The sequence below is a fragment of the Columba livia genome, chromosome 3 (assembly GCF_036013475.1).
Source record: "Columba livia isolate bColLiv1 breed racing homer chromosome 3, bColLiv1.pat.W.v2, whole genome shotgun sequence".
NCBI lineage: Eukaryota > Metazoa > Chordata > Aves > Columbiformes > Columbidae > Columba > Columba livia.
The window spans coordinates 105,926,079-105,953,225 of NC_088604.1; positions in this window are offsets into that span (position 1 = coordinate 105,926,079).

Below are 27,147 nucleotides of genomic sequence, written 5' to 3' on the forward strand. Positions count from 1 at the left end.
CTGCATTAAGGTCTGTGGCCAAGCAGAGGAGAGAAGCAGCAGCTTCTGAAGAGTTGATTCCTACTGCCCTGGTTGAGTCTCTGGGTACTCAGGACAAGGAACAGCAGAAGTATACACCAAAGCAGAAAAATTGAAAGGCTCTTTTAAAAGATTCTCTCCCCACAGAGAAAATATTTTCTGGCATATCTTTGCAATGGAGCTTGTTATATGTTTTATAACTTATGAGTCTCATAACAAGCAAGCTCCTCAGAGGTAGAAAAGCGAGTGTGATTTGAATAGAGCTGTATATCACAGTTCGATGTTCCCACTCTGGCTATGATTTATAACAAAAGCATAGCAGCATGCGTCAATCAGTGAGGGACATTCTGCAGCAAAGAAAATTGAATAAGTTAACGTTTCCTTACATGTGTGAAGGGTATTTTTCTTTAAGCTAAACAGAAAAGTGTTTTAGGGTCACATTCTTCTAGACTAAGCAGCAAGTTTTCTCCATTTTATAAAATGGTTTCTTCTAATCAGTTCCACCTCTAACATTCTTAAACAAGACATTGTATCAAATAATACAAAAGTGAGAAAAATAAAATATGACTAGCAAACCCACAACCAAGGATACAAGTTATTTCAAAAGTAGAGAATGAAACGCTTTAGATGTTTACCACCTGCGGAAAACAAAGAAACAAACAAACCAACACTGGAGTTCCCCATAGACAGAACAAGTCACTTAAGGTTAAAGTCATACCAATGAGAATCAGCCCAGGCAGACAAGACAGCAGTTGCTTGGGTGGGAAAAGGCAGCGAGGAGGCAGATGTGCACTCTTCCCATGACTGCACTCCTAAACCTAAGGCATAAAATGCTGTATCATTTTTTGTGATGGACCGAGAAGAAACCACCTTCCCTTTTGGCAATCTTAGAGGCAACTGAAACCCAGCAGGTCAACCTGTCTTCACATACATTGTAGTCAGTTTTACAGGCTGCAGCAAAACAGTGACATACCCAATGATAACGGAGCGTAATTTGTTCACCAATATAAATATACAAACAGGGGAGAGAGCAAGGCTTGGAAAAATCAAGGGCTACCATCTCACATTCACGGTGCCACTTCACGCTTGGTTTTCATCTTTCTCTGGTCCAATGAAAATTTATTGCTTTTTCATCTGTGGCCCAGCTATCATAATCTCCTGCTCTTTTGGGTAGTCATCTTCATAAAAAGAGAATTGTGGTGCTCAGTTTTTTCAGAGAATTTTTCTAAGTGCTGATTCTCTGGAAGGGGAGTCAATGGCTCTGATGGGACACAGGGCTTCCCCAGAGTCCTGCTGCAGGCACTGATGAGACCTGTGATGCTCTCCCAGTTTCATGCTGGTCCTCAGTATCCTCACTGATTTGGGCATCATGGTGAAACACCTATCCCTTCTTAATGCAGAAGGTCAATTGTGGCTAGTGAGCTCCAGTTCAGGAGCTAGACAAATAAACCATGGGCAGTCCAGCAACAATTTTGGGGTTCAAGCTAGCACACAACAAAAAGAGTTTTGAAAGAGTTTCTTGCTTGTATTCATTTACTCTGAACTGATGAAACCAGATTGGTTAAGAAACTGAGCACATGCTGCATTTCCACATGACGGCTTAGTAATTTTCTACCTAGCTGAGAACTGTTTTCCCAATCCCAGAAGACCTATCTTGCATAAATGGTTATAAATGAGGCTACTTTCTTACTTATCCTGGGTAGAGGGAAAAAGGGGAAAGGGTAAGGGGGTTGGAGAGGTGAGAAAGTGACTCTACATGCCTTCCACCTGCTTTTTCCAGTTGCCATTGCCTACCAAGCTGCTGTCTAGGTGCCACCAGGACCTGAGAAAGTGAACAAGGGCTCCAGTAGTATTCAATAGCTCTTGTTACATATTCCACACTCCTAGAAGAAGCTGACTGACCCTTGCCTCATCATTCAGTGGAATATAGCTAATGTACATCACACTCTAGCACAGTGCTTTGCCAAATATTCACGGCTTTGACATGTTGCTTCTTCCCTTCATGGATCAGCACACAACTGGCTGATCATGGGTTAATACATCAGCTCTCTCCCACTTAAGACTTTCCCTCACTGGGGAACATGATGATGAAAAGGTCCAGCTCTTTGGAAGAGATGCAATTCAGGTGGTGTAAAGGTGTTGGGACTTGCTGGGAGGAATTTTTGTTGTCCTAGTATGACAAAATATTAAATAAACTCGAGGGACTCTTCATGTTATTATTGAGAGAATTCCATCACAGATATTAATTGGAATGACACCATCCTTTAGTATTTTCCCTACCTCCTCTAGAAATCTGTTACCATGAATAGGGGTCAGTCAAGTTTTATATCTTAATTTCATACTCAGACAAAAGTGCTTTAATTGAAGAATTACTTCACACCATGTTTGCTTTAACATGAAGGCCCCAGAGAAAAACAGAAACTAAAAACTAGTTCCTCAAACAGAAGAGTTATAAAACAAAGCTATAAAAAGTGTCTCTTCCATTTACTTTGTTTGCAGATGATCTCATTTGTATTGCAGTCACAGATTTACCCTGTTCAGATCAAATTTCTATGAACAGAAAAAACTGTAACTGTGATAAACACCCACAATTATAGCACTTGATTTTCTCTTCCATAATTTAGCACAGCTTCAGCCAGTAAACTATCTCTTCTCAAGAGAGGAAGTTGAAAACCCTGAATTTTTGCACAACTGTTCTCAGGGTATATGGTGTGTTCCTCTGATTCATTCGTGTTGCCCGATGCTGCCCGAGGCAGACACTGCCAGTCAGACAGTGATATGCCATGCTGTCATGATGGTCTGTAATGTAAAACTCATACTGACTGCAGGTCATTAGAGAACAGATTGTGAATCTTTTCTAACTGGTGAGCAGGTTACCTGAAGTTTGTTACTGTTTTTCCCCCTTTTTTATTCAGTAAATAAATAATAGACTGTACAAAGATGTACCAAAAAAAAAAAAAAAAAAGTGTAGCAAATACTTAAAGATGCCCAGATATTATAAGTGGGACAAATATACAGCCCTGTCCTGGTGTCTTCAGCACAGGCTCAGCTTCTGGTAGTGCCTAAGGGCTGGGCTGTGGATGGGCAGGGAAACCATTTCTGCTCTCCTGCAGAAGAAAGAGAAAGCAGGGGAGTGAAATCAAGAGAAACAAGAGGGAAGAAGGGTAGAATCAGGAATGGTTGTTCAGAGGGCAGAAAGACCAGGACTGTGCTAGCAAGGAGAAGTCCTGGCAAGGCAAGAAAGAATAATCTTATTGGCAGAAGGATCTGGAAAGCATGAAAATTGAAAATAAGCAAGTGAGCAATGGTCACAGTGGCAGAAAGCAGAAGTCATTTGCAGTGAGCAAGCCCTATAAATATTAGCAATCCAAAAAAAAAGCTCTAACAGTCCTACAGTCCTACTTGTTAATGAGATTCGGGACTGTAGTTTTCCAGCATTTCTCTAAAAGCAAGAAGAACACCTAGGGAATTAAATCTGGGAGTTTCCTTTTTTTTTTTTTCCTCCATCCATATGATACAGTACATAAAACTTCATAAAGATGAGGTGTAGATCTGTGAGCATTGTATTATAATGGGATAAATGCACACCCGATAAAATTTGAAACACCATCATAACAATTCTGATTTTCATGATGAGCCATACACAAGAATTCCAGCCCGTGCCATTTTGTTGTAACGTCTGTACATTTTAATTAAAATCCTGAAGCCAAATTTAGAACCGTGGCTGGGGCTACACTTCTATGAAAATTGTCTGTAGTCATGCAGTCCACCATAGGATTCAATACTTTTTCCTTTCTACATGAAATTTGAATAAGTGAATTGAAGTAATTTGCATTTTTCATAGTGATCAGGGAGTTGAAATACTGAAAGGTGATCATGAATATTTTAATTGAAGAATAAAATGACATTAAAATAGTCTTCAGATTTCTCTCATGCTTTGTCAAAAGATACCAATGCTATAACGGTATTGTAGTTTTTAGAAATGTTATAGATTGCTATAGTAGTTACTCATAAAATTCATTGATGCCTTTATTCGCAGGTGCTCTATAAAGGATTTAGAAACCTCTTTATTCTTTAAAAATAACACTGTATTTTGTGATTAAATATCTCCACAGTATAACTATAAAGATACACCTCTGCATCAAAAAATAAAATCAGAGTATAGTGGAAGAAGATAAACGCAAGGGTTTTTTTCCCGAAACTGAAAATTTCCATTGTTACTAATGCTTTACACAATATCCTTCAGATGACCAGATCACCTAATTCTGTTAAACTTCTTACTGAATCATACAGAGTCCTTAGGAGTGACGTACTTCACATCAGCCAGAGGTCATGCTGGAATCTACCTCACACCAAAATTTTGTATCTTAAGTTTCAATCCAAGGGTGTCCGTGTTCCTTTCATCCAAAACCTTGCAATTGCAAGGCTGCACAAAAGACCATGCAACTCAGAATAAAATGGATATGCCTTAGTGGAAGATCTGAATATCAGCTCAAAATTATACCTTCATAGTGTTTGTTTCTGTTACCTGTTTTATTATTCAAGGTGTATAAGTATTAGAACAAAACATGATTGCGTCTTATTAATGTTCATAAAAAGTCTAAAATAATGATCAATAGGCTTTAAAATTTTACACAAAAGAGTGATATTTATAAATGTATATTCCCTTCAAAGGACTGCCATTATGTTTCTATGGCCTAATATTCTGAAAGAACTGCAGGAAGCTCAAAGTGTTCCTGCATTGTTTCAAAGTCTTTCACTTTGAGCAGTGCTTAACATTATATAATCAGTTGTAATAACTTAAAAACAAAACTAATGCTCAAAAAATTGAAAGCTAGAGGGGTTGGATCATTCTTGAAATATATATTTTTTTCCATTGCTATTTTAAGCAATCTTCTATTTTTTATCATTAACTCTTGTAGTCTAATTAGATCTTCATGTTTCTGCTCCCCGGTTATCTGAGAACATCCAAAGATACATTGCCTTTTGACTGTGAGATGCAGAGAACAGACCAGGAAATCTTGTCAGCAGAGCAGTTTCCACTATACTGTTACTGATGACAAATGTATGCCATTCAGGAGCCGTGTACATGACTGTATACTCTCTACAGTATTTCTCTGACTGCCAGAATTCCAGTGATGAGTGCAGAATCGTTTAAATCCTAAATAATTGTATTTGCAGAGAACTGGGGCACTGATATGTGCCAATTATAACCTGAAAATGTAACAGGATTGCCACAAATTATACTTCTTTAAAAACATATCACAGCAGAAGAAACATTAGTCTCAGTAGGAGTTATGTGTACCATAACCGGGATGTAAATACTGGTTTACCTTTAAATGGAACAGGCAGGCATTGCTGCAGCCCTGACATAACAGGAGGGATTGTGGCATCTCTTAGGTGAGTGTCTGCTGAGGTCTGGCAACTTATTGGGAGGGAAGCACAGCCCTTGGGTGGGCCGTGGCACAGCCCAACCCTTGCTGCAGTGTAGAGTAGCAGAGTAGCCCCGGGCTTATGCTGCTTCCTGTGCCCCCATCCACTGTACTCAGCACTGGTGAGGCCACACCTTGAATCCTGTGTTCAGTTTTGGGCCCCTCACTACAGAAAAGACATTGAGGTGCTGGAGAGAGTTCAGAGAAGGGGAATGAAGCTGGTGAGGGATCTGGAGCACAAGTGTGATGAGGAGCGGCTGAGGGAACTGGGGCTGTTCAGCCTGGAGAAAAGGAGGCAACTACCTGAAAGGAGGTTGTAACATGGAGGGTGTTGGTCTCTTCTCCCAAGTAGCAAGTGATAGGACAAGAGAAAATGGCCACAAGTTGTGCCAGGGAAGATTTAGATTGGATATTAGGAAACAAAAATATTCGGGGAAATGGTTATGAAGCACTGGAACAGGCTGCTCAGGGAAGTGGTTGAGTCACCATCCCTGGAGGTGTTTAAAAGATGCGCGGATGAGGCTCTTAAGGATGTGGTTTAGTGCCAGATTTAGGTTAATGGTTGAACTTTATGATCTTGAGGGTCTCTTCCAATCAAAATTATTCTATGATTCTGTTTGTTCACCCATGGTACTTGGTGCATGATTCTGGTCAATGACTGCAAGACAGCAGCTATTATCACACTCTTTGGAAGGCAGAAGGCAGGGTGAAATAAATGTGTGAAGGACATTGAGGTCCTGGCACTGCTTCATCTGTGCTCTGCTCTCACATATGTTGACATGATCATGGAACAACAGAAAGAAGGTCTGAGTAACCACTACTTTTGTAAAATTAATATCTGATGTTAAATACCAATGATTAATTTAATTTTGGGTTTCATCACAGAATACTGATCAAACAGTCTGGTGTATGGCATCCCTAAAAGCCAGCCACTTGCATGCAAGAAGTATAATTATATGTCAAGAAGGTACATGGGTTTTCTTCAGAAAACCTTTTTATCTGAAAGGAAAAACAAGCAAGACAGAAGGGATTTTTAAGAATCAGCTTTCTCCTTCCCACAATGACCAAGAAAGCTTTTCCCAAAAGAATAATCATACCTAAACTCCTAGCTATCCAAAAGGCACTTCTTATCGCTTTTAGTGGAGTCTCACTTTTCCCTGTTCTTCACCTCAATAAAGAAAACAGCTCAGCTTTTAATCAGTTTGCAAATATGGAGACTCATTTGAGAAGCAGGTGCTTGCGCTCATCTCACTTTATTTGTACCTGCTGCCTGATGCCCCCATTCTCCCTTGTCTTAATTCCTCTGCCCTTGCTCAGCATCCTCCACATTGCAACCTTATCTTCACAGAACAGCCAAACAGCTCCCTCCAGATGCCATGCGAGTGCCACTGCTGTGGCAATAAACTGGAAAGTAGGGAAGGAATAAAGTAGAGTTACTGAACAAAGAAGTAAATGCTTCTTTCCAGAGACTGAACACATCTCCTTCACCACCCTAGGGTCAGAAAATATCAAGTTGTTTCTGAACTTCCCTCCATCTGGAAGTGCAATTATGCTAGTTAATTTTAAAATATCTTTGGCAGCTGTCATCTCGTTTTTTTTGTATTATCCTTAAAACTTTTCTAATGGTAAGTACACATGCAGTGAGAAATAATAGCCCTTTGTGTAGCAAGTGATACACTTTGTCCAACTCATTTTTACAGTGTTTTTCTCTCTTTCTGAGGTTATTATCACAGAACAGATTGAAAGCTGAGCCATCATGCCACAGCTCAAATGTAGCAGTGAAATGTTCCTTTTCTTTTCCTCCCTGTCCCCGCACCGCCCCCCCCCCCCCTTTTTTTTAAAACTGAGGCTGTGTAGGATGTTAACGGTGACTGAAGCATATTATCCCTCAAGAAACCTGGCCCAATCCATGCACAGTATTTGCTGCTGTGCTCTCAGTTTGCAGCCTATGTGGCCCTTTCAGCCTTCAGCCAGCTCCCAGCACAGCAGTCATCCCCCACCATGGACTTCTGCTGGTGCCACAGGTTAATTAACACAGAGAAGGAATCAGACCGTGCATAGATAAGATATAAGACAGTGTCTGCTCTTCATTTTTTATGCCAGTGAAGAGCTGTGGGATGAAAGCAAGAGAGAAGCTTGCAGACGGAAACAGCTGGAAGCATTGGTGAGAGAAATTTACCTTGAGACAATGCAGTTCATGTGCTGAAGTGTTCATCCTTAACAATTTCTCCTTGGTTTCTCTGGGAACAGGCAGGGACAGACTGTATACTGCAAGAGAAAGGGATCCTTGAGATCTTGTCCCAGCACTGATCTCTGACTTGTTGTGAGATCCCAGCAGACTCTAGAGCTCTCAATGTGCTGCATTTTCCGGGAGGTGTCCAGTAGGCAGCATGATAGCAAAAGAAAAAAAATCCATTGGGAAACTGGTTTTAGTACAAACATTCTCCAGTGTGCGCCCTCAGCTCTCAGAATGGGAAATGCCTGAGGTTATATCTGAACATAGGCTCAAACCCCTCTACTTGGTCTCATGCAAAGACTGTGAAGAGGAACACCAAACTCAAAATGTGTCGAAGGAGTCTAAAATTGTCCTTTTTTGTTGTGTGTGGTTTTTTTTGTTTTGTTTTGTTTTTTTGTTTTGTTTTTGGTTTGTTTTTTGTTGTTGTTGTTTTTGTTTGTTTGTTTTGGTTGGTTGGGTTTTTGTTTGTTTGTTTGAGGTTTTTGTTGGTTTTTTTTCCCTGTGGTTTTTGATTTTTGTGGGTTTTTTTGTTTGTTTTATTTTTGTGTGTTTATTGTGGGTTTTTTTTACTTATTTTATAATACCTGGCTGATGAAAAATACTAACAAAATCATGAGTGCACAACTGTCCCAAGTATGAGCCCGGTCTAACCTTCAGGTTCTGTTGTCTTTTCTACAACCTGCCTGGGCACGGCAAAGGTTGGCACCTACCTTCTTCTCCCTGAACATCCTTCCTCTCTGGCAAAACACAGTCTGTTTCAAGAGAGAAATATTATTTCACATTCAGTAAGTGTTGCTTAAAGCAAAGGTCACCATTAGTTCTGGATGTGCTAATGCACTGTACTTATAATAGCTTTATATCAACATAATATTTCAGAAGATAAGGCCATTTTATTTATTCTACCTAGGATTCTTAGTAGGTATTTAAACTATGTTTTCAGTAGCCACTCTATATTTTAAAAAAATGCTCAATGGATTTCATCTTGCAGTTTTCACAGTGGTTTTATTTTACAATTTTACCCTTAGCCTACCTATATATTATTATTTGAAATTTAAAATTTTGAGCCCCACCAGCATATTTGTTTTGGTGACTAAAAGAAATTAAAAATATAAGTCCCAGCATATGCTGTTGGAAGAAAAAATGAAGGTCAGATAATGCTGGACAGCCAGAACTACCAAATGAATAAAGAGTGGTAGGTAACTTAGCTGTAGACTGTGGCATGTGGCTGCATGCTGCTGCTTAAACAACAGAAATCTCTCTGCAATGCACAAAGGAAAAAATCTGCTCATTGTATGTTAAGGTTAAGGTAATATAGGATATGTGTATGTACTCTCCTACAGTTAACTGACAGTCAAAATATACTATTTGTAGTGATCTTGAGGCAGTTTAGCCATTTATAAGGTATTCCTTTTACTGAACATGTTTTCACGAGAAAAGCAGATAGCAGGAATAACTTGCAGGCTTAATATTTCAAAGCCCTCGAGACCCTGATTAGACCATTAGTCTGTCTGTATATAATCTCTTACTAAACTGAATTGATGGTGCTTTGTCCACATAAAAATAGCACTGAGACTTTGTATCTGAAAAAAGCAAGACTCCATGAGCTCCCCAATGTGCAAGCAAGGAAAAAAAAAATATTATTTAATTAACAAAGAATGAGATAGGGAAGAAAACTATGGATGTTAAAAGAGCCTAAAAATTGATTGGAGCAAAATTTTTACTCTAGTTGTAAATTTTCTGAGTAGACTGCATTTGCTGGGCAGATGACTAATTACATGCTTCTCACTCTGGAGTCTTTAGGCCAAATGCTGCTTTCAGTTACCCAAATATAAATCTCAAGTAAATCTATTGATGTTACTGTAGAGTTATGCCAGCTTCGCTGAGAGCAGAATATGAAGCCTTGTTTACAAAATTAAGCCCTGAAAGGTACATCTGTGTGTGCATTTTGATTTCCCAATAAAATAATTTTATGGTGCTAGATTTATGCAAATACTTAGAATTTAAATCCAAAGGAGACCTTATAGTCTTGTATTCATTAAAGATTATGCACCATTTTACAAGAAGGTACTCAAAAATACAATATGCAATACAATTAAAAGGTGTAAATTCACAGAGGTTTCATATTTTACAAAGACTTTCCCCTGTGTGCATTTAACTGACTGCACCCTAGGAAAAGAGAAAATATATGCCCCAGTCATCGTATTTGACTACCTTACAAATATCAATAAATCTCTCCTCACCAGCTAAGGGAAGAAGAAAGACAGCACTCCCACTAATCAAGCAGGAAGTCAGGAAAAATCATGAGCCTGGCCAAAGGCCAGATCAGAAGTGTGAGATGTAGACAGGGAAGGAGATGCAGTTCTCCTTCACCAGCCCTTTAGCAGCACATGAGCCCTTCTTCAGAGCTGTAACATCATGCAAGGATAGGGGGATTGGGAAAAGACATCTGTGCTGACTTCCAGATCAACACACACAAAAACCAAGTCAGTGTAACAGTGGTCTTAAGCATGTAAGCATTCACTTAATCTTTAGGTACACCAGCAGCTGTGTGTGTGTGGCTTCATATAGCTTGTTTCAAGTCACTGAAGGCAGAACCACTTATAAAACACTGCTGCTTGTTTGCCCTGCATGGAAAAACTCAACACTGAAGGTGGGGTGTTTGGGGAGTGCATTCCAGAAAATACAAATCACATCAGTCTTTCAATATGAGGTCACAGAATCACAGAATTATGTTCTTGCTAATGGCAGGAGCTAGCCAGCTGTCAAGAAGAAAGCTTTGCTTACATGTTGTTTGGATAGTGAAGATAACATAAATTACATGTATCTGCTGGTGCTGCCAAGCCTCATGCTACTTAGGTCTGTAGAATCTCTGCTTGGATTAAATTAAACAATAGCAGTGTAAAGAGTCTGCTGGACTCCAGAATAGTGAATGAGTCTACTGACTCACACACAACTCTTACAACTTCAATGATACTGGCCAGTGCAAGGAGAGAATTACCAAAATAATTTCAAATCAGGTGGTAGAGAGCCACTAATACATGTACTAGCACAAACCCCAAATGAGCACTACTAGCCAAATTGATTTTGATAGGGCAGAGAATACAGTAGCAGTTTAGGCAGGCTGCAGGCAGAGGGAAAGCTGTAAACTCACCAGCAGGACCATGCAAGGATCAGCTACCAAAATGATGGTACCCAGAGTGCGGCTCATGGTGGCAGCCAACATCATGCACAAAGCACCTTCCACTGCCCTGTGGAAGGCACAGCCATGGTCCCCTTCCAGCTGAAATCTGGTTTCATCATTTGAAAAGCTATCAAATTTTCTAAGAAATTTTATCCTCCTTCCTTCAGAAATGTTGAGACAGCTGAAAAGAACACAGACATGAACATAGCTGCTGGTAGTGTAGTCAATCGCCATCTCCTCACACCCAGGTCCCAACTAGCTTTGGAGACCGACATCTGTGCACCTGAGGGATGTGTGAGCTGATATTGTGTACTCTTTCAGGAAGTTCCAACTCCTTCTGGGTTTCATAACCAAAACATTTTCAAGTTGCACTATCTAAGCAGCCCATCAATATAGATCACATATGTAATTCTTGAATTTTATGCACCAAACATCTGTATCACTAGGTGTCTGCTACCTTACCCAACATTTTTTGTTCATTTCATAAGGAGATACAGTCAATTTGGAAGCTGGTTTTCATATATGAAAAAACAAATACAAATTAAATAACAAAATTAAACCTCCTCACAATGTTCTCCCCATTCCCACACACCATTCCAGGGGAATTCTTCAGCAGGACTTTTTACATCAGGATTGTAAATGTAAAACCTGTCAGAAAACAAACAAACAAACAAAAACCAGAACAACACCACACACACACACACAAAGCCAATGAGAAACAAAACGAAAAAACGCACAACATCAGACAACAAAAAAACTACCAACCTAGGGAACTATAGTTCTTCAAAAGGGAGTAAAAAAACCTTTCTAATTCTGAAAACGACAGAATTTTTCATTTTCAAGTTACTATCGAAGAACTAATTAAGTGATCTTTACAGAATGCTGTTGAAGAAAAAGAAAATATAAATAAGTTTTCAATCCTGTTTCTCAGATGAAGAATAGCACAGTGTATTCAGGCAAAAGGTTTTCAGGCTCCAGTTCAGTGCTTCTCCCTCAGCACAGCGCTGTCTCTACAGAGAATTGATCAGCTGAAAACAAATGGAATGCAATACTCTTGATGTTTATACAGTAGAAAAGGTGAAAAGCCCTAACCCTCAGACTGTGAAACTTTCTTTGTGAAGACACCCCGTAGCAGAAGGTGCTTTTGCCACATCACTGCACCATGAGCATGTAGCAAGCAGTTTATATGGGTATCAGGCTCCCAGGTGCTTCACAATATTTTTAAAGCTTACATCACCAGGCTGTAGCATGGAAAGCTTCTTTCATTGTATTTCAGTGGCTGCACCTGCTCAGCCTCCCGTGCTGTTGTATTAGGAGTCAGCTAGGTGGTGCTCATGGGGTGGCAGCCGCTGTGCAAAATTAGCATTGGGATATCGTTCCCAGTCTCTTCCCCCACCTCTGGCATCCCACACAATCCAAGCAAGTTGTTACAAGTGAAAAAGCAGGACCGGGAGGAAGGGGACTAAGGAGGTAGGTGAAAACTGCATCTCAGATGCTGTGTGAGCTCAGACACTTACACAACCACGCTGGCTTTCAAAGGCTGGGATGGAGCTATGAAGCTGGGGCTGGTTTAGTTGCACACGAGCCAGTTTGTTTGCTCCTACCTGGCAGCCTGAAAAGAGAACAGTACTGACAACTTGGGAAGGAAACATGTTATTGGAGAGACCTGACAATTTAGAAGGTGTTTTTCCTCTGACGAATAACAGCCCTAGCTGTAAGCTCCATTGTGATCCAGTGGAGTGTGTCTTTAGGGATGTTTGAAGTTAGAATTAATTAGTAGCTTTTAGTGGTCTGTGAAGTTGCCTAGTTTGTTGGATTAATTTCACACGGCAGATAGTATCATGTAAACACACTGCGCTTACTCCCAGTAAATACGAAAAACTCAAAGTGCTCAGCGACGGCAGACAAAGATAGATTTCAGTGTGGACATACTGCTCAGAGATCCATTCAATGGCAGAATACTTATCATCTATTAAATCTGAAGATCTCACTTGATCCCTTTAGCTGAAAGTTTGTATGAAAATTTCATTTAAAAATGGCAAGCCCACATATACACAGGAATGGTTTTCTAAATAAAACCCTAGATCATTTTTAATTCATCTTATGTCTAAAACACCCAGAGGCATAGCTCCATAAAAATTTTAGACTTTAAAGCAAACCTCCTTTTGAGTTGCAGGAAAACAAAACATTGTGAAAGCAACAATTTATATTATTTATTGTGATGTTTACTTAGCAAGAGGAGCTGATGAGTTAATTCTCAGTGGAAGTGCTGAATTACTTTAGGAACAGAAGCCCAATTAATTAAGGATCATTTCCTGTTGACTTCATTGTACTGCAGACCAGACTCAGAGTACCTGCTATACTCCTGGCAGTATATAGCGTATAAATAATAAATAATAATATACTTAGACCAGTTACTGCTGTCCTGATGGCCTGTAATTCTCACTGAGGAAACACTTCTAAGACTTTGATGTGAAGACAATAGAAGCCAGAATGCCTCTTGAAAGAAAGAGAACAGGAAAAGCACAAAAGAGGCATTAGGCATGCTCCAGATCAAAGACAATGGCCAAATGAAAAAATAGGGCAAAAGTGGAAATAAATACATTTGTATTGGAAAAATCAATAGGAAAATACCCAATTTCCTGCCTAAAGCTGGGAATTTTTTACTCTATAGAGCACAAAACTGAGTGCATTTGGGATACACACTATGGCCAGGCTTCAAGCCCAAATTCACCTTGTAACTTCATTATGAGCAGAAATTGAGCCCTGGAAAGCTCCCAACTGGACCATATTGATCAGCATGCTGCATGGCCACAAAACACCCGGGCATGTGTTTCCTCTCTAAGTGCCTTATCCATCCCGGGCACCAGCCGGAGCCCCACACTGCGGCGTTCAGCCCTTCCTAGCCCCACTGTCAACAGCCTCTCCCTACAGAGCAGCCTGGGCATCAATTCTGTTGTCCAGGCTCTTTTAAGTTCATAATGAGACGTGGGGTAAAGTTCTGTCTCAGTTCACACTGAAAGGTTATTGCAGACAGACAGATGTTTTTGGCTCAATCTGGAAAAACGTAGCACCTATTACATACATTGCCAGAACACACCATTAAGAATTTCAGAAAGTTCAGCATTTCTTTGGTACAACCATGTTTATTTATAAACAGCATACACAAAATCATGTTGTCTCAGACACAAATACAGAAGCGAGTTGTCTGACTACAATTTTCAGATCTGCTTCTCATGAGGCTATCGCCTGGAGGGATTCTGCCTCTGCCTCATCTGAAAGCTAAGCTCTCCCAGCCTTGTCTCAGTCTGCTACCTCTCTCAAATTCCTGGCTGCTTTCTGCCCCTGAAGCCCACACAGCAGTATCAAGTTTGTGACCTAGCTTTTGTGTTTGTACTAAGGCACTAAAAAGACCACTGGGCCATAAAGATTCAATTTTTGCTGAAGGTTGCCAGGCTAACTACTAATTACCATCTCATACAGCAGCTTCTCTTTCAGCTCTCACTGTCTACACTGCCTTAAACATTCTTTTTACTTTAGCCTAAAGAAATTACAAGCAGCACACCTGAGAAGTTCAGTCATGTTCACAGCTCATGATGGCCATCAATATCACACAGAACAGCAATAACATGGAAAATAAAATACTCATCTTTACTTAGACTGTAAGATCAGTGAGTGACTTGAGCTGAGTCTCTGTATAAGGCTGCCAGTTTTGAAAAATAATACATAAAGGTATTAACTGTAGAAAGATCTCCAAGTACCTTTATTATCTAAAGGAAAAGGTAAAATCCGATCTTGTCATTATGGCAAGGATAAAAGGGAGCTGGGAGCAGTCCTTGATGTGTCTGTGGTCAACATACACCCTGAGCAGAGGGATGGCCACTGACTCACCAGGAGAGCAACCTACAAGGTCAGGCTCCTCAAGAGGCAGCAGATGCATTAGCAGAGCTCCTAGGTCTTCACAGCTGGGCAGTGCTTCTCCCAGGCACGGCTGCAAGGAGCAACGGTCACTTTTGAAAGCCTGCAGAAAGGTGGAGAAGAAGGCAAGAAAAGGGAAGTTCATGGAGCCTTTGGCTTCTGCCCATTAACCTCAGCCTCTTTGAGCTTTGACTCAGCAGGAAGACATGGGTAATCACAGAAAATGGCCTTTTGTGGGAAACTGCAGCAGGTCTGTGGAATCCTTGACAGAAAATATGAGACTAGAGATCAGCCTTGAGATATTAAGATTTACCCTTGAGAAGGATGGGAGTAAAGGAGTATCCGGAGAGAGGAGAGATGTACCCGTTAGAGAGAAGGGGATAGAAGAATAACATGGATGATAGGAAAATTAACCAATGAGATGTTAGTGCTGTAACTTGTAACCAATAGTGAAAAGACACATGAACTGGTAGTATTGTATAAAAATGCACTTGTAGCAATAAATGGCATCTATTACTTTCATCTTGAAAGAACTTGGTCCATGTCGTTTGTCCGTCTCAACCGCGACAGCCTTTTCATTTTTTCTGCTGGTTATATTTCATGTTTGCTTAGAGAGCGAGCCATAAGGGTGGGCTTGACTGGGTGAGGTCATCCTTCAGCCTCAGGAATGAAAGTGTTTGAGGAAGTGATGAAATCCTGATTAGAAAAACAAAACAAACAAACAAACAAAACCCCCCAAACAAACAAACAAACAAACAGAAACAAACATTTTAAATGTTCACCAATTATTTAAAATGAGACATTATGTGAAAATAATTATTGCAGATCTGAGAGCACATGTACTAAATGTGAACATAATATAGGAGGAGCCAGGTTTTCTAAACTGGAGAGGCGAAGGCTGGGGGGAGGTAATTGCTGTCTTCAGCTACCTCAACAGGGTTGTAGATAAGACAGAGACAGAGGTCTCAGTACCTCACACTGAGGAGAGGCAATGACTCAATCACAGCAGGGGCAATTATAAGTGGATATAAAGAAAAAATTCTTCACTGTGAATGTGATGCACCACTGGAGCAAGTGCCCTGAGAGGGTCTCTGTCCTTGGAGATTTTCAAAAAGCCAACTTTTACTCCAAAGTGAGGCTCACAGCAAGTCAAATTAAAAGTTCAGGTTGAAATTGAGACAATTTATAAACAAAAGCTGTAGACATGTGTCCTGTTTCTGCTGCCACTGACATTTTTGTCCACTATGCTTCCCTGCTGTTTTTTACCACTCTTCAGGGTGCCATGGATGCATCAGCATTACTGCAAGCACAACCATTCTTCAGCCCCACTGAATTAAATGTTTTGCATGTTCCAGCTTATTTTATGTTAAAGTGTGTGCTGAAACAGTAACACAAAGTTGAACGAAGTACATTTCTAATGCACTGGTTAAAAGGGTACCATATGCCTGACCTCTAGGGCCTAAGCATGGGTCTAGGAACAATTAGATTTAGAGAGACAAACATTGATTCAGTTTATATTTTGTTGTTCTTTCCAACTAGCAATAAATAAAAACCTGAAAAAAGTTGCATTTTGGATAGACACAGCAGGACATCGCTTCACTGAAAGCAAGACAGAAACCTTACCTGCTGACATGCAATTACTTAACTCTCTCCAAATACCCCCCACGCACCAGTTAGCACAGAGGTAGCACAGCATCAATATGAAAATGTCCTGATATGCGGGTGCCCATGCCTGGAACAAGGAACAGGATCCAGAGGTAAGAGTTAGTGCACAAGCAGGACAGGCTGCAACAATGTGCTGTAGCACATCGAAGTCTATTCAGTGAGCTTGGGCTGCCTGGAGCAGTGGCCCACCTGTGACATGGTCCTTGGTGAGGACAGCAAGGTCAAGGACAGCACCAACCCTTCAATCCAGCTCATTTTTCAGTGTTTGCAAACACCGGGGATAAAGTCCAGGTCTGGAATACAAGTAAAAAGCTGAGGAGGAAAAAAGAAGTCAGCTTTTGCACAGTGTAAATTCATAGTCATAACTATTTTAATTATTATTAGCTTATTAACTGTGTTAATAAACAATGTAAATAAATGTAATGGTCAAAATAGTCTATACATTCAGGGCATAAAGAGCAGTTACTCAAGATTGCTTAATAATTCCTTTTAATCAGTTTCAGAGTACCCTCCAACAGAAAAAAAAATAACAAAATACCATGAAAAGCTAAAAACCCAGAACACCACAGTGTGTGTTGTAAACTCCTATTCCCGTGGAGTCTTTAATGTTCTGGAACATGACATACAGCAGACACGGTATTTTATGAGGTTTTTCATACTTTTGTTTTATTTAACAGATGTTCCCATCCAATTGAGTTTTTGTCAAAGCAAGCCTGAAGTTATTGTGAGAGAAAAATCCTCATGGTAGCAAAAGAGGATGACTCGACCACAGAGCAGTTGCCATGTGAAAGATATTCCATAGCCAGGACATGTCCAGGCTGTTGGATATTCATACCAGCTGAGACGGGGGACTTCAAACCCAGGGTGCAGGAAGCCCCTCTGCAAGCTCCAGCTGCACTCAGTCTATGGGCAAAACTGGCACACTCATAATGTTCATATGAGAGGTTGCTCACCCCAGATCTCACTTGTGATGCCACTGGCTGTATGAATGCACTCAGCCTCACTCTTTTGTTCTTCTTCTCAAATTTGTACAATTGTCCATGTGCTGGAAAAGAGGGTAGGACACAAGTAAAGAAAATTTGATTTGTTTTTGCTAAACCTCACTGCAACCACACCTTTGTTCATTGCAGCAAATTACGTTCTAGTTAGAGCTGGTCATTTTCCATGAAAAAAGATTAAAATTTCCAATCACTAAAATTGTTCCACCTTTTCCAACAGTATAATCTGAGTGGACAGTAGCTATAAAACATCACATAAATTATGCAGTAGAGTGTTATATCCAGTGGTGCTCACTCAGACCAAGCATAGGTTACAACACAAAGACAAGGCAAGATAAATAAAAATGAAAGGAAAAATAATAATAGTGTGAGGTAGGGGGTTTTAACCCTTCAGAGTTCAATTTAGGCATAGTATTTATTGATTTAATCCCACAACACAGGCCAATGTTGGTAAATATAGCACAGAATAATATACACGTAATAAGGCAAATAAGGAAAAAATAGGAAAGTGGTTTTCTTTTGTTTCATTTTGTTACTGCATTGTTGTCCACATTGATCCTTTTCATTTATTAACAAATGGTGAAACAGATTTTTAAGAAGGAGAAGAAAAATTCATTTTGAGTTTTAGCCATCCACAGTATTAAAATTTAACATTCAAACTAACCCTTTCCCATAGAAGTGTTTACTTTCCATGGAAGGGAGTTGATTTTTATTTTTTTTTTTAAACCAGAAATTATAAACATGTGGAGATGAAAAAAAGACGAAGCCAAAACCAAAAGGGATGTTAAAAATTTAAGTTATTGCAACAACTCAAGGAAGTTGTACTTCAGATAGCTCATATTCCTTTTCCATCTATGCTGCTGCAGGGAGCTTCAAGGTTAAACACTATGTCCCATAGCACACAGGAGACTGTGGCTGCTCCCTGGGCTGCGGGAGCTACAGAGTCACAGAATCACAGAATGTCAGGGATTGGAAGGGACCTCGAAAGATCATCCAGTTCAATCCCCCCGCTGGAGCAAGAACACCCAGATGAGGTTACACAGGAAGGTGTCCAGGCAGGTTTTGAATGTCTCCAGTGTAGTCCTGCAGTCCCAGGTGAAACTAAGGAAATGCACATCAGAACTATAACATGGTTAGACACTATGGAAAACATTTTGATTGAAAAAAACTGATTTCAGGCTCAAGTTTTACATTTTTTCTTTTTTTTTTTTTTCTTTTTCCAAACAAGACAGATCAATGGCAAAAAGAAGGATTTTCTCACTGTAACTGAGTCAGCCCTGGTCATTTTTTCCCTGTTACTACTTCTTTGGTAGTGTGGAGCCCTGCACCACAGGTGGGGAGACAGGACCTGGACAAGATGCACAAGTTTACAAACTCAAAGCCTGTCTTAGAGCAGTCCTGCATTCAGTTTGTTATGGATCACCAGTTTCCCAATGTTTACCCACCCGCTCAGCAGCCACGCCACAGTATCTGTTTCCAGGAGGACGATGAGATGCTGAGGGAGGTGAAGCATGATGGCAGCAGGATTGCCTTCCTGGCACTGGCACAGACATCTGGCTTTGGCTTGGATCCTAGAGATTTACATCAGCATCAATTCCCAGGTTTTGAAATATGTGCTCTTTCAAGTTTAGGTGTAAAAGAAGACTTTTTAAAAAGCACTGACATGCCTTACCATAGAAAGTCCTACAAGCTAGCAAGTTTAATTTAGGGCATGTTTGAAATTTTTATTTTTTTTAATTTAAATTGCCTATAAACTCTTCCCCCAGAAGAAGATGAACAAATGGTCCCATTGCATTTTATACAAACTACTTCAAGCATGATTTTTAACTGTCAGAACCCTGACACTCAGTGTAAACAGCACCACATTTTTGGAAGGTTTTGATCCAAGTTTGGTAGTACAGCATGAACTTTCCTCAAATAATAATAATACAGAGCAGCTCCCCCAGGATGTAGATAACACACATAATCACCACAGTCTCTGCCTATTCAAGTTAACACTTCTTAACAACAGATGCAATCTTCAGGGAAAAATTAGGAAGGACTTCAGTTTAAGAGCTTGTCTACTTTTTCATTTTTCATATTTTTTTTTAATTGCATTAGGATATGGTATATTCAAACATCATTAAGACAGTAAAACACTGACGAAAGACAGGCAATTATAAATTGCCTGCTGCACAAGTTTTCAGAATAGAAAAAAGCCAACTCATTGTTTTTAGGCCACCAGATGATTGTTGCATGTCAGTGCAGGTATTGAATTTGGTCTAATATTTTAGAAGTCCTCCAAAGCAACAGAATTTTACATTTCCTGAGGATTTTGTAGAGAGTTCAAAACTGTACTTCAGTCATTTTTTCAATGTTAATGGTTCAAAAAGTCTTTTTGCTCTGTTAATTGCATTCTATTTTGATGTCCTAAATTTCAATATATATATTTTTAATGAAATATAACGCTGTCAGAAAACTACCTAATCAGCTGATGAGTGTATATCAAAACAAAAGCTATGAATTTATTTGTTCAGTTAGGTGTGAATGTTGCTATGGTGGCTCTAATGGAAGGTGAGGAAATGGGGCAGTGAGGAAGAGGAGTCACACAAAGCATCACCAACCCCATGAATTCAAGAAAATGAAAGATAACAACCATGACATTAACTTAAACTCATAACATTCTCATTTTTATGTTAAATTATAGTTTTGCTGCAAAATCAAGTTTGTCTTCTTTGAGTTCGTGGAAAACCACAAATGCATACCAGGGTACACTGAGGCTGTGCTTCCAGCTGGAGGTGGACTTTCAGCACAGTATAATTTAGTTTCCATCCAATTCAGTCTAAAACCCACCTGGTTCCCACCATCACCAGCAGTTTTCCTCAATACAGAAACCTGATTTTTTTTTTTTTTTTTTTTTAAGATACACCATTACATTTCAGCTTTGTGTTCCTATAACACAGTATGTGAGATATACGTGCATGGTAATTGTGGAGTTTCTGGTTATCTTTTTATTTTTCCACCTGAAGGGCAAGATACTGTAATTGAGAATGGTAGTATGGTATTTCCTCATGTATTTAGGACAGCAGGTGGAAGAACACACACAAGCTATACACGGCTGCTTCACAAACCCTTCACAAAAGGTGGCCTTCCGGCACCTGTGATGGAAAGGGGTAGGTTTGGCAGAGGGAGAATTACTGGAATTTGAAGATTCAGCAGGGGAAGAACAAGGCAAGCAGGGCTTGCTGTTCCATCTCCAGCACCGCAAGAGCAGCCAGAGCACAGGCTCCTACAAATATAAGCTCCTGCAGGTAAAAATCAGGTATATTTTTCTAAGGGCTATCTTGTGCCAGGTCACAGTGGCGTTCCAAGTTGCGCTCTGTTCAACCGGCTTTGTTACAAGATAGGCAAAAAGGATTCATTTGCAAAAGCTGAAGTAAAGAGCAAAACAAGGAAATGTAAAAGGAGATCTGACCTCAAAAGGAATATCATTGCTTTTAAAGTTTCCTTGTTCTCCTTTGGGTTTTTGTTAAACAAAATCTGAGAAATGAAAATACTTCCAACTTGTTTTCTTGAAGGGAAGGTGCTTTGGCAACAGAATGTCTGTCCCAATGCCCTGTCTCTCCAGGATTGCTCCGAGCTCAGAATCCCACATCGCTTGCACCTGAAGCCTCCTTGGCTCAGTCAGCAGAAGGAGCTGGGCAGCCCAGGGAGAAAGTTGCTTTGAGAAACTGAAAAACCTGAAGGAGGGGCCAGGTGAGAGGTGTGAGTTCACAGTGTCCCCAGGTCTTGGGTCTGGTGAGGGAAACCCCCAAGACATAGACCCAAACAAGTAATGAGAGACTGGCCAGACAGCTGCAGGGAGCCAGTCCGGCTTTCTGTCCATCAGACCAGACTTAAAACAAAAAATATACTTGGCTTTTATTAACATTTCTATCAAAAAAAAAAAAAGAAGAAAAAAAAGAAAAAAAACAACAAACCAACTTCTTGTTAGAAATACTGAACTCTGTGTTGCAGAACTTGACATGGAATACACAAACTCATGAATGAAGAAATACATATCTATATCTATATAAATAACATAGGTACATGTCCCCAGAGGAAAAATGAAAGCCTTATACTACAGGGGACTTGCTTTGTGGTTCTGACACAGGAGCCTCACTGAGGACGTTTCTTCTCTTCGGCTCCTTCCTTCAACTCTCCCTTCAGGATTTGCACTGCCCTCCTCCTCTCTTCCCATGGGTGCTCGTGCCTGTCACCCAAGACTCTGAACTAGGGTCATGTCCTCGCTCAGTTTGTGTTGTCCTAAAGCCATGCAGCAGCACAGGTAAGGACTAGGCTCTTACTAGGCTGCCTCCTATCTTAGTCTATGCTTCTCCATAGGACCACAACTCAGAGGAAAGCTGGAAAACAGCAGAAGGGTGCTCAGCTGCTGCCTTAAAGCCCCTTTCCTGGCATTTCTGTTTCCCAAGAGGTCTAGAAACTCCTTCTTACATATCCAGTTTTCAGGTTGTGTGAGCACCCTTAAAAGTCCTGCAATTTTTCTTAACCATTTCTGGCACCAGAAAGTCATGAAGGGCAGTGTGAATGTGTAACAGCTTTACAAAAGTGCAGGAAGAGCGTGTGTGTTGACGGGGAAACTACTTTCCCAGATTCCCTGCAGCAGTCACTTGCTTTCTCATCTCCCCAGTGGCTGAGTCAAAAGCTAGACTACTTTTTCTTTCTCCTGATGCACACACTAGAGATTCCAATGATGAAATTTCTTTTCCTTAGCTTCACAGAAGAGGCTTTTTTTTTTTTTCCAGACATATCAATGGATTAGGAGATGATGAGACATGGTGGCAACTTTTTAAAAATCCAAACATATCTGTAGCCAAAAAATATTTTGTGTTACTGATTTCATGTTGATTGGTAGCTAAAAAATCATGACGTTTCTGGGAACTGGGTGGGGTGAGGGGAAGGGAAATCTGCAATGTTTTCTGCGAAAAAAATCCACTTTCAAGTCACCTGTAATTAAAACAATAGAACATAATCCTCATGCATTTTGTAAGTTACAGACACACAGAACCGTATAAGGTAGCAATTTTCAGTGAGCAGAAAGTTTTTTCTGACTCTGCATAATTCACAGTTATACACCTTCTTGAATGCTGTGTTCAGCCACTATTAACAAACTGTTACAGGCATGACTTAATTCTGCATAATAGTAATGGTGCCAAACACTTTAAATTTTAAACACATTTTCAGCTGCTAATGGCTTTGGCAGTTTCATATAATGGTTTGGGTTAGAAGGGACCTGAACAATCAGCTAGTTCCAACACCCTCCACCATGAATAGGAACACTTTCCACCAGATCTGGTTGCTCAAAACCCCATTCCAGAGATGGGACATCCACAACTTCTCTGGGCAACATGTTCCAGTGCCTCACCACCCTCATGGTGACGCATTTCTTCCTTATATCTAGTCTAAATCTATCCTCGTTTCATTTAAACCCATTACGCCTTGTGCTATCACTACATGCCCTTGTAAAAAAAATTCGTCTCCAGTGTTCTTGTAGGCCCCCTTTCAGTACTGGAAGGATGTTACAACGTCTCCCCAGAGCCTTCTCTTCTCCAGGCTGAACAGCCCCAACTCTCTCAGCCTGTCCTCATAGGAGAAGTGTTCCATCATTCTGAATATCTCTGTGGCCTCCTCTGGATCCACTCCAATAGATCCATGCCCTTCTTATGTTGTGGGTCCCAGATTAGAAGAAATTGTAGATGACGAATTGAAAAAAATCCTCTTATCCATGTCATGCTTTGTTGAGGGGATCTGAAATATATAATAGCAGGAGGTAATGTTTCTGTTTTAAAAAGATACTCATAGTTATTTTTGTAAAAATCTGTACCAAATCAACCATCTTAAAAGCTTTTGTACATTTCCCCTTACCCTCACTATCAGCATGCTTTTTCTCAGGAAAAGCTACTTACTGTTCAGGACCTCAAGTCCCAGAGATGGTCTACTCCAACATAGCCTGCGTGCATTAATTTGGCAGGGGAGATTTTAATCCTGTGCTCATCTGCTTAGATTTCTGCTGGACTGGGGCAGCAGAGAGGAAGACAAGAGGGAGATCTCAGTGTCAGCAGTAACAAAACAGATGGGCAGGGGCTGATACTGGAGACACAGGGAACAGTTTGGGAAGTGGAGCCTTACAGCTGATGACTGGGAAGAGATAGAAACTGGAGGAGTGAAGAATGGGTGCAACAAGTTGTTCAAGACACGCTGGAAAAGAGATGGCAAACAGGAACGAGCAGGATAGCTGGAACCAAATAAGTGGCAACTAAATGGAAATGAGGAGGCAGCCTGGTAAGAGCCTAGTCCTTACCTATGCTGCTGCACAGTTTTAGAACAACACAATTTGAGCAAGGACATGATCCAAGTTCAGAGTCTTGGGTAACAGGAACAAGCACACCAGGAGAGAGGGTTCTGCTTGGTAGGACTAGTGCGGGCATGGCCACACATGCAGTAAGTTTTGCATGGGTCTCCCACAGAACAGATATCCTCTAATGAGTGGTGCACAAGCCATGAACTGACAGAGACAAAACTAGCAAAAAAAAAATAGTATTGAATTGTGCATTGGAATTATACTACAGCTATTAGTTACAAGGGTAAGGCAGTATGGCCAGGAGACCGGAGTCTGTGTGCAATGCACTCAGCTTCTTGGTGGTAAGCTGCTTCTGGCCCTGGTGTCTAGGGGGGCAGGAACGTGCTTCTGCTATCCAGCTCTCCCCACATCTTCCCTCTCTGGCCAGACACTCATTTTAGATGGATTCCTATTGAAAGCACTTGCATTTTGGAAGCATCTATGTTGCTCAAATGCTGGAGGTGGATTATAAAGAGGGAAGGACTGGTTAGAGTGTTTTGAGGTGTGGGAAGAAGGATGTTGCTAAGAGAAGAGACTAATTTGAGCTCCTAAATGTCTCATTACTTGCTCATGCATATTCCTAGTCCAAGGTTGAGAAAGAAATCACTGCATATCCAGCCTTGACAGCAACTTAAAACCTGGATTCTACATTATTTCTTTCCTTCTCAGTGAGGAGGCAGGAGATCATACAAGATTTTTAGGTTGGGGCTCTGTTACTTCAGCTATGACTTGAGCTATGCACACACGCCTTGTGAAAGATGCTCCTGCATGTGCTCACATTTGTGGTTATGGATGCACAGGAATAAGCAGGTTCTTCTTATGTCCTTTATCCTCTCACGACAAAAGACGACAGCTAAAAACTGTCAGAGCCTTGAGAGCAATCATTTAGTACTCAGGCAGCATATCTGAAAGAGTACGGTAAACAGGGAGAGGAGACACAACTTGCTCCAAAGAAATAACATTCTTCATTTCCCTCCTGCCTCCCCCTCAGCCATCTGCTTCATGGAGCAACTGATCCAGGCGGTAATGGCTGGATAAAAGAGTCTCCTAGGTCCACTGCAGGTGTGCTATGGTTCAAACCATAGCTCTTGCTCAGTGCTGATGGCCGAAACCTCCTCTTTATGTCCTGGCTGTGGAGTTCTCTGCTCTAATTATTCTGCATGTGTCTCTCCTCACAGCCTGGAGCAGGCTTTCTAAGGGCTGAGACCACTGGAACGGGGAAGATTTATGGAGCCAGTCAACACTGGTTACATTCTGCAGAACCTTGAATAAGAATCAAAAGACTCTTCTGAATCTTCGGTTGGAAGTTTCCCTCTGCTTTAAGGATTACTCACTTCCTGGTGCTCTGAAGTTGAAGGATTAAGTAACTTTTCCCAAATATAGAATGTATCACACCCAATCACACACACACACACTGCTGCCTTCTTAAGTGAAGCATCTGAGGGAGAAAATGAGATTACAAATTTAGGAGTATAATGAGATCAAGTTAAATTCACACCATTTCCCCACCTAGGCACAGTCTATGCTATTAGAAAGGATTAAATTTTTTTTGTTGCAATTTCTAATCTCATTATACCTTTTGTCACAAGAATGATTTATCAGAATTTCAATACTTAATGCTACACATTTTGTGAAATATTATATTATGCTCAAACATAGTACCTTCACTTGACTTTTCCAGTATTCTATATTTTCATTAGCTGGTATCCACTCACTCGTGCCACACTACTCAGTATAGCTATAAATAGAAAGAGCAGCCAACCAAATCACACAATATTGAAAAGGTCAAAGTAGTATATTACATTACTGTAATTTAGAGAATATTGTTCACAAAATATTAAAACTTTGATGCCTTATTTATGTGACAATGAAAGTAATGAAAATAGAAAGCATTGCAAAATGATCACATTATTGCCAAAAATCATTGGGAGACTGAGGGACTGCAAAACCCTCAACATTATTTTCTTTATAGCCCAATATAAATTCAAGTTATTCTTTAGGTATTGTACTTCTTATGTTTCTGTGTCTCTCACCATAAAGACAATAGCCTGTTCACTACATCTTTTGACATTTTTTTAAATGCAAATAGTTTAGAAGCTCTTAAGGAATACTCACAAGCATTTTTTTTTAATCACAGCTGTCTTTTAGCTAAACTGTAAAGAAATTTAGACAGACAAAAAAGAAAAAAAAAGTGAAAATCAAGGTAAGGATTATTATTACTGACTCCTTCCCTGCATCAAAAGATGAGGAGAATTGTGGCCTTGCTCTCAAGCCTACGGAAAGGACCTGTTAGAGCCCAGTGGCTTTGCCACCATATCTGGTGATGCAGAAGTACTTTTAGAGTGTCTGTGAGCACAGGCTGTTCTGCAATGCATCCACCACCCTGTTGCCCCTACAGACGTCCATGTCTGCATGGCAAAATGCATGTGTCCTGACCACTGCATTGTCCCCCACCTCTTTCCCCGCACCCCAGAATTCTTAAGAAATCAGGTACATCCCATGGAAATACTTGCAAATCAGCAGTTACCTCCCCAGGCCCAGGTTCAGTCAGGTGTCTGATGTGCTCCCTGCATCACTGACCCCGGTATTCAATGCTGTTTGATGCTACAATAGTCTTTGGCTAATGTGAAAGTCGGACTCTGTGTCAAGTTATCTGCAGCCATGCCATTTTACCCCCAAACCACAAAGTACCACTGTGCTTTTCAAGACTAGAAGAGTTGTCCCGGAGAAAGCAGTCATGGCCCATATCAGATAACATTAATACTCACAACCCTACAGGTTCACAGAGCAAAACTGAATGTTTTCAAATTTGTGGAAAAAAGGGAAAGAATTATGTAAAGGGGCAGAGATAAGAAATCGCCAGGCTTTTTGAGATAGCTGCAGGAGAACGGGGCTTAGTACAACCCACAGTGCAGTTTCCAATATGTTTGAGACCACTCTGAACCACTGGGCAAGTTCAAGTGTCCACAATCCAATGGGCTGGGGAAGATGTACTGGAAACTGCCCTGCTTTCTCCCAGTATAGACAGAAGCCTAATTTGGAGCAATCTGTTTCTAGCTACTGCATGTTTGATTATATCCTGGCATTAGAATTCTGTAGGTTTGGGGAGTCAATAATAATGACATATCAGGGAACTTAATTCATGAAATTGTAATTAATCTAATGGATAACTGAGAAGTAAGCTCAGCTAATAGTAAAACAACAGTAATCAGTGACCTAATTTCTATTTTGTGAGTCTCATTGTCTTTGATGAGAGAACACGCATTTCCCAGTGAGTTAGGGAAGACGTCAGGACAATTCTTCCTGAGAACTATTTGCAG